Genomic DNA, 8075 nt, shown 5'->3' on the forward strand with positions numbered 1-8075 from the left:
AGTGACGTCACAGCGTGATCTCTCGAGAACACGCTGTGTCTGCACTGCCAGAAGCTGGGCGTTCTGAAGAGAAGTGGATGATACTTCTCATCAGAGCGCCCAGCTAGTAAAAGTATTAAAAACGCCCCGATGTACGCACATAATACACGCCCACTTGGACTTTTACTTTTCAACACACCCACTTGGACTTTTGCAAGCCTCATTTGCATAACTACAAAAATGATCATAACTTGGCCAAAAATGCTTGTTTTTTAAAAATAAAAACGTTACTGTAATCTACATTGCAGCGCCGATCTGCTGCAATAGCAGATAGGGGCTGCAAAATCTGGTGACAGAGCCTCTTTAAAGTCTTTATATGAGCACTATATGTGCTCTAAGGTTGTAATATGAGAGCACAGTAACTTTGGATTTGAACTTGAGGGAGGACTAGCCATTATCTTTGAAGAAACCTAAGAGACTTATGACTGGTGGTGTCATGAGCTTCTCCCCTTATATGCTTATCCAGGCACAGTGGCTCGTCCATAAATACCACTGGTACTTTAGCTCAGTCCCAATCAATTGAGCTGCAGTAACAGTCGCAGTCACATGTATAGACAAGCTAATGTGTCTGGATAACCAATGAATGGGAAAACCACATCTCCTTAGTTCTGATGAGTGGTGGGGGACCCAGCAGTCGAACCCTAATGCCTCATGCACACGAAAGTGTGCACCGGCCGCGTCCTGTCAGTGATCCGTGGAAAGATAGGACATGTCCTATCTTTCCACGGATCGGAGAATCGGGACCCGGACCCGATTAACCCACTAAAGTGAATGGGTCTGTGAAAACTATCGGGTGCCACTCGGATGCCGTGAAAAACGGCCCGAGTGGCACTCGGTCGTGTGCAACTGCACTAAGGATAGGCTACCAGTGTTTTAGTGCTGGAGAACCCCTTCAGCAAGGTGACAAGCATGGCTGTGTCACATCTGTCTATACAAAGTATTTTGTTCTCTGTTACTAGAGGGAAGTTCTCATTGGGTAGTGCACGTGTCAGTCTCTGGGTGGCACTGCAGTAAATTATATCTTGAATCCAGTCTGTAAATGTATCCTTGTGTGTCATTGCGGTTTCCACTTTTTTGGTATTTATGAGGTTTCCATGGGGATGTGTGAAGTGATTTACACACATGACTGACTTCAAATAGATTTATTTCATGAAAACTGTGTGTACTGAAGAATAGCTGAACAATGTATATTTATGATGTATTTGTTTTGTGATATAGTATTATTGTTTTCCATTGATCTAGATTGCCTTTGAAATTCTCCACCACGTGTTTCTTCATGTGATGTCAGTCACAGGAAGCTTCTTCATATAAGACATTGCTATGGTTTTTCTTGTGTTTTCTCCATCCTATTAAGAGGTTTCCCGATTTAAACACCCAATCATGATATATCATATAAATATCTATAATTGTGAAAATTATATGCTTTCCTACTTGCATTTGGTTACATAAAAATAGATAACTGCACTTGTACATACAATGATCAGCCATAACATTAAAGGTACGGTCCTATATAGCGGCATCCAAAATTTAAAGGTGCATGCAGTGAGCAGGGTTTTGAAACAAATTGTTAATTGGCCCCAGGATTTTACAGGTAAACAGCTGTTTACCCGCAAAACAGCGCTGCCATTAGTAATCAATCTTCGCTGGTAATACTGCTGTTTCCCTGAAAAATTATGCAGCCAATTAAAAATTTGTTTAAAAACCCCGGCCATCGCAAGTGGTCTTGGTTTGTGGACCCCGATAGGTGGCACCATACCCTAAAACCACTGATAGGGGAAGTGAATAACATTTATTATCTTGTTACAATGGAAACTGTCAAGGGGTGGGATATATTGGGCAACAAGTGAACAGTCAGTTCTTAAAATTTATGTGTTGGAAGCAGAAAAAAATGGGCAAGTGTAAGAATCTGAGTGACTTTGCCAAAATGTGATGGCTATACGACTGGGTCAGAAGATCTCCAAACGGCCGATCTTGTGGGGGTTTTCCTGGTATGCAGTGGTTAGTACCTACCAAAAGTGGTTCAAGGAAGGACAACTGGTGAGCCGGCAACAGGATCATGGACGCACAACATTCATTAATGCGCTTGGGTAGCGAAGGTTAGCCTAGATGGTCCAATCCTACAGAAGAGCTACTATGGAACAAATTGCTGTAAAAGTTAATAATGATATAGTAGAAAGGTGTCAAAACACACAGTGCATCACAGCTTGCACAACTTACTGTGTTTGTGGCTGTGTAGCCGCAAGCCGGTCAGACTGCCCATGCTGATCCCTGTCCACACTGGAAAGCACCTACATTGAGTACATAAGCATCAGAACTGGATCATGGAGCAATGGAAGAAGATGACCTGGTCTGAAGATTCACATTTTCTTTTACATCATGTGGACAGCCTGGTGCGCGTGTGTCGCTTACCTGGGAAAGAAATGGCACAAGGATGCACTATGGGGAGAAGGCAATCCATTGGTGGCAGTGTCATGATCTGGGCAATGTTCTGGAAAACGGGTGCTGGCATTCATCTGGATGTTACTTTAACACGTGCCACCTACCTAAATATTTTTGCAGACCAAGCACACTCCTTCATATCAATGGTATTCCCTAATGGCAGTGGCATTTTTCAATAGGATAATGCACCCTGCCACACTGCAAAAATTGTTCAGGAATTGTTTGAGGAACATGAAGAGTTCAAGGTCTTGAAAGTTTAGTTTTATTACTGATCGGTATATAATTAATATATCTCCACATAGCACACTTTTTATGCAATGGTGTTCTCAGATAATGTATATGTAAATCAAATTAGAGCCTCGTTTTCTTTAACCACAAGTTTATTTATTATACATAAACAGTTGAGTTAGGCTATGTTCACATCTGCGTCGTAGTTGACTACATTATTTATCTTGTCAAAACGACGGAACCCTTGCACAACGGAGACAAACTGAAACCATTGGCACCGAATCCGTCACCATTGAAATTAATGGTGATGGAAACGGAAACCTCTAGTTTCAGTTTGTGTCAGTCAGGGCTCCGTTCCGACAGAAAGCTCAGACGAAACATCGGAACGGAGCCCTGACGCAGATGTGAATGAAGCCTTACTCTGTAAATACAATTTTTTTTTTTCAAAGCTGGTCATCTTGCGCTACTCATCTGGGTTCATATTGAACCAAGAGGAAAGGTAACAGCGGACACATCTTGTATGTCAACTGCTATTTTCCCCTCCCTTTCCCTAAAGCGTCATAATTCATTGTTTTTTTTTTCTTCCCTGCCATCTTCACTCTGCCTTAAAGGGGTTTTCCCAGAATTATAAATGATCACCTATCCATAGGATATAATTTTCTTATCGCTGTGGTCCCCACCGCTGGAATCCCGAGCTATTGTGATTGGGGTCCTGAACCCCAAGATCCTCCTCACTTCCCCCCCTGCAGTGAGGAGGAGCTTGAATGGAGCGGCGGTCAAACATGTGCCCACCACTCCATTCAATGTCTATGAGAATGACAGAAACAGCCGAGCGCTGTACTTGTCTATTTTCATCATTCTCATATACATTGAATGACTGACGCACAATTTAAGGTCCCCCTTACTGTGGTGGGGTGCAGTGTGGAGGATCTCTATGTTTGGAAGCTCCGTTCTGAAGATCACAAAAAACAAAATTAAACTGCAAAATTATTGTTCACCTACTTGGTGGCCAACAGTTGCTTGCTTCTGGCTCCATTCCCGTTGTCTGAGATTCAAAATGGCTGTCACTGTCTCAGACTTGCATATGGAGAGCGTTGTCTTCAAGTCTGAAACACGCCCCTAACTCCTTCGCTGCTCTCAGATGGACTAGAACTGAAACTGAAAAATGTGTCCATCTCTTCTGACAATTCCCCTGCTGGGTTCTCGACAGGGGTTACAGAGGGCGGAGGAAGACTGCGCCAGGGATGTCATGAATCAACTTCTGGATGTAAGTATATCATTGTATGCTTGTCAAGAACCCAGCAGGGCAAGTGTCAGAAGAGATGGACACAGTGTTGGTTCATCTGATAGCAGTTAGGGAACATGGGGGCATGTCTCAGACTTGCAGACAGCGCTTCCTATATGCAAGTCTGAGACCGTGATGGCCATCTTGGATCCCATACAACGGGGGACCAAAATGAGAAAATGGAGCCGGAAACAAGCAAGAGAAGAGCACCAGGTAGGTTAACTATAATTTAGCAGTTTTTACTAGTGTTAGATACATCTAGAGGTATTGAGAAATTTTAGATGTTAGAGTAGAGCAGAGTCCCACCAAAAGAGTCTACCTTGTCATGGGGCAGGCTTCAAAATCTTATGGCCAAATGAATAAATATGTATCACACAAAGAGCGTGATATGGTGCTGGATGGGCAACCGTTAATGGGCAGTACCCGGGGCGGGGGGGGAGACAATTTGGCTGTATTGGGCCCAGAAATTCCTGATGGCGGCCCTGACTACCCTGGTAGTTACACTTTTGGGTTCAGCAGAAGCAATATTTTGCTAGCACAGCTGATGCATGTTACTCTTGGAACTCTACATGAGAATTACATACTCCACCAGGAGTTATATTGGTGATAGCCCATACTGTCATGGCACATACATTAGATTACGATGTACCTACTGGTAATTTAACATGCACAACATTCAGAATGTAACCCAGACCCAGCACAGAGCAGCATTAGTTTGTTTACACATTGTTGCAGAAACAAATTACACAAATTGCAAACTGTATAATTTCTGAGCGCTTTCAGACCTTACACCTTCATAGTTAATGTGACCGTAGATCAAGTGTATTATGTACAATAATTTCATGGAATAAAAGACATGTACTAGAATAGAACAATCTTTCCGTTGTTCATTGCTGCGGTTTACTGCACTGACAGGAAATTGGTTAAATCTCAGGACAAATCATGGCTGAGTAGATGTAGTCAAAATTCATCAAATGCCGCAAACACCTTGAATGTTTGCCATGAAATGTCTACCTCGCCGCAGGAAATGTATCACGCATTGTTTTTAAACAGTAATTGACAGGTTAAGATTGAAAAAAATTATTTATCCCTATGGTTAGCATTGGTGGAAGTATAACTCTTCGTAGGAAACGGTAATGAAAATGCTTATTTTCTCCAAGAATTGCCCTCTTTTCCCCCAGATTTTTTTTTTTACTTTGTTATAAAAATATATTTATTCCAGTTGTTCTAGTTTGACAATATGTTTATCACAATTGCCATGACATATCTTTCTTGGGAATTGTGTCCCAGGCTGTCAGCTGCACTATGTGGACAAAAGTAGTGGGACATCTACACATTACACCTACTGGAGCTTTATGACATTCCATTCTAAATCCATAAGAATTAAAGGGGTTGTCCAGGCACGGACAACTGATGACCTATCCACAGAATAGGTCATCCGTATATGATCGTTGCGCGTCGGACACCCGATCCCAGACGTTTAACCCCTGCAATCAATAGTGCCCATTGCTCTCTTTGTCCCCTGATCGGCCCCCCACGACAAACTTGCATGTTGCTGATTGGTTGCCATGGCAGACAGAGACGTATTGAAGGCCATTAGATCTGCCTGCTACGATCTTTTATTATTATTAATAGTAGAACACAAATACAAGAAATACACTGTAATAAATAGGTATTGCAGTGTATCACATGAGCGATCTAATGATTGCATGGTAGTGTCCCTTAGGGGGACTAAAAAAAAAGTAAGAAAATGTTTAATACATTTTTAAAAAATAATATAAAAAATAAACTAAAAAGGTAAAAAGGTAAAAAGGTAAAAGAAAAACTTTTACCCATTTTTACCAATTTTTAAGAAAAATTATATAAGCAATAAAAAAAGTTAACATAATTGGTATCGCCACGTCTATAAAAGTCCAAACTATTAACATATCATGTTATTTAGCCCGCCTGCTGAACGCTGTAGGAAAAAAATAATTCACAATGCAAGTACCTTGCTTACCAAAAATAGTTGAATAAAAAGTGATCAAAAGGTCGCATGTACCACGAAATGGTAACAATAAAAACTAAATCTCGCCCGCAAAAAACAAACCCTCACACCGCTCAAAAATATACAGAATAATAAAAAAGATATGGCTCTCAGAATTTGGTGACACAAAATGGATTTTTGTTTTAACAAATAGATTACTTTGTAAAAGTAGTAAATCATAATAAACTATATACATTTGGTATCGCCGTAATCGTATTGACCCACAAAATAAATTTAACATGCCGTTTTTTCCGCATGGTGAATGCCGGAAAAACAAAACAAAACAAACAATGGCGGAATCTCTGCTCATGATTGCATTTCCTCCCGACTCCCCCATACACATGCACGCTCGGCTGGGTTTTCAGTAGGGTAAAAACACTAACTAACTACTAAGGAACAAAAGGATCGGGCATGATAAAATTCAACATACCCAAATCTTCTCTCCCCTGACATCTGCCGTTGGGGTAGAGTTTAATGTGGGTTTGGCCGACATACATCTAATGTGTATGGCCAGCTTGACAATAAAGAATCCCTTACATGTTGGTGTAGAAGCCTTCTTTCCTTTAGATATAGTAGATGCCCCCTACTCATGGTCACAGTCCTAGATGTAAATAGCTGATTAGATAGATCTTTGTATTGACCTTTGATATATTTATACATTGTTATTAGCTCACCCCTCAGCTGTCTTTATCCAAACGAACAACCCCGATTTTTTTTCTGCAGTCCATCTATTCAGTTTATCACATTGGTTGCCTGTCTTATCATATTTTCTGTTCCAAGGTGTTAATAATTGCCCACGGTTCTACTGATGTGATCAGAATCTCTTAGGCCTCCTTCAGAGTGTTTTAAAACGCGTGTAAAAAAAGTGTTTTAATGGCGTTTTGTACATGCGTTTTTAAGTGGCATTTTTAATGTTTTATTTTATACAAGTGTTTTTCTAGACATTTTTTAAGTTTTACTGAGAAGCCTATTAACCAGAGGCATAGCTAGGTTCTCCAGCACCCGGGGAAAAGATTCAGTTTGGCGCCCCCTCAACCTCTTTCCTGACATCTCCTTCCCCCTCGCCGTGTTTGTTTTCTCTACCAATCAATGACGTGTCATTTCTTTTCCACATTTGTTTTTATGTAACTCGAGCATAAAAATATTTGCACATTTTACAAGCAATATAGTTCTATACACAACACCAGAACCAAACTCAGTACATAAATACAGCCCCAGAACCAAGCTCAATACATATATACAGCACCAGCACAAATACAGCTCAATTTAGTGCAACCCCTGCTGTACAGGTTTGTATGGCGTAAAACTACAGCTCCCAGCATGGCCCAAACAATGGTAAGGCTATACCGGGAGTTGCTGTTTCACAAAAAAATAAATCATATCATAATCATACCACCCATCATCTCGCTGGAGATCATACAGTGACTACAGTGCTGATTAGAGGTAGAATGAACATTTACATTAAGTGACCTACTGGTGACGTCTCTTATTCTAGTTCTTTTTCTCCATCCGGTCCAGACCTCTATGATGACTTCTCCCGGTACAGCCCATTTCTGCAGTTTGCCGCTCAGATGTCTTCAGCTTCTAATTTTTCCAACATTTCTACACCTATAAATAGAGATAAAGTTATCATTATACCACACACTACACCCCTAAATATAATAGCGCCATACACTGCACCTCTAATTATAATAGCACCATACACTGTGTCCCACACACACACACACACACACACACACACACACACACACACACACACACACACACACACACACACACTGTGCCCCCTGTAGATAGTGTCTGCCATAGAGCCCCCTGTAGATAGTGCCCCCATATAGCCCACCCCTGTATATAGTGTCCCACAAATAGCTCCCCATATAGTGCTCTACAGATAGCCCACCCCTGTATATTGCCCCTGTAGATAATGCCCAGCCATGTATATAGTGCTCCACAGATAGCCCACCCCTGTATATAGCCCCCTGTAGATATAGCCCACCCCTGTATATAGTGCTCAACAGATAGCCCACCCCTGTATATAGCACCCCTGCAGATATAGCC

General features: G+C 41.4%; 1 long non-coding RNA gene across 1 annotated transcript; it reads right to left on the reverse strand.

Annotated features, from left to right (window-relative positions):
- Positions 1–1202: 1202 nt before the first annotated feature.
- Positions 1203–2440, reverse strand: LOC142665340 (uncharacterized). The gene is made up of 3 exons (XR_012851479.1): positions 2257–2440; positions 2050–2170; positions 1203–1385 (listed from the first exon to the last, which is right to left on the reverse strand). It is a non-coding gene; the product is annotated as an uncharacterized LOC142665340 (long non-coding RNA).
- Positions 2441–8075: the final 5635 nt, after the last annotated feature.

Source organism: Rhinoderma darwinii, chromosome 12, assembly GCF_050947455.1.
Source record: "Rhinoderma darwinii isolate aRhiDar2 chromosome 12, aRhiDar2.hap1, whole genome shotgun sequence".
Lineage (NCBI taxonomy): Eukaryota > Metazoa > Chordata > Amphibia > Anura > Rhinodermatidae > Rhinoderma > Rhinoderma darwinii.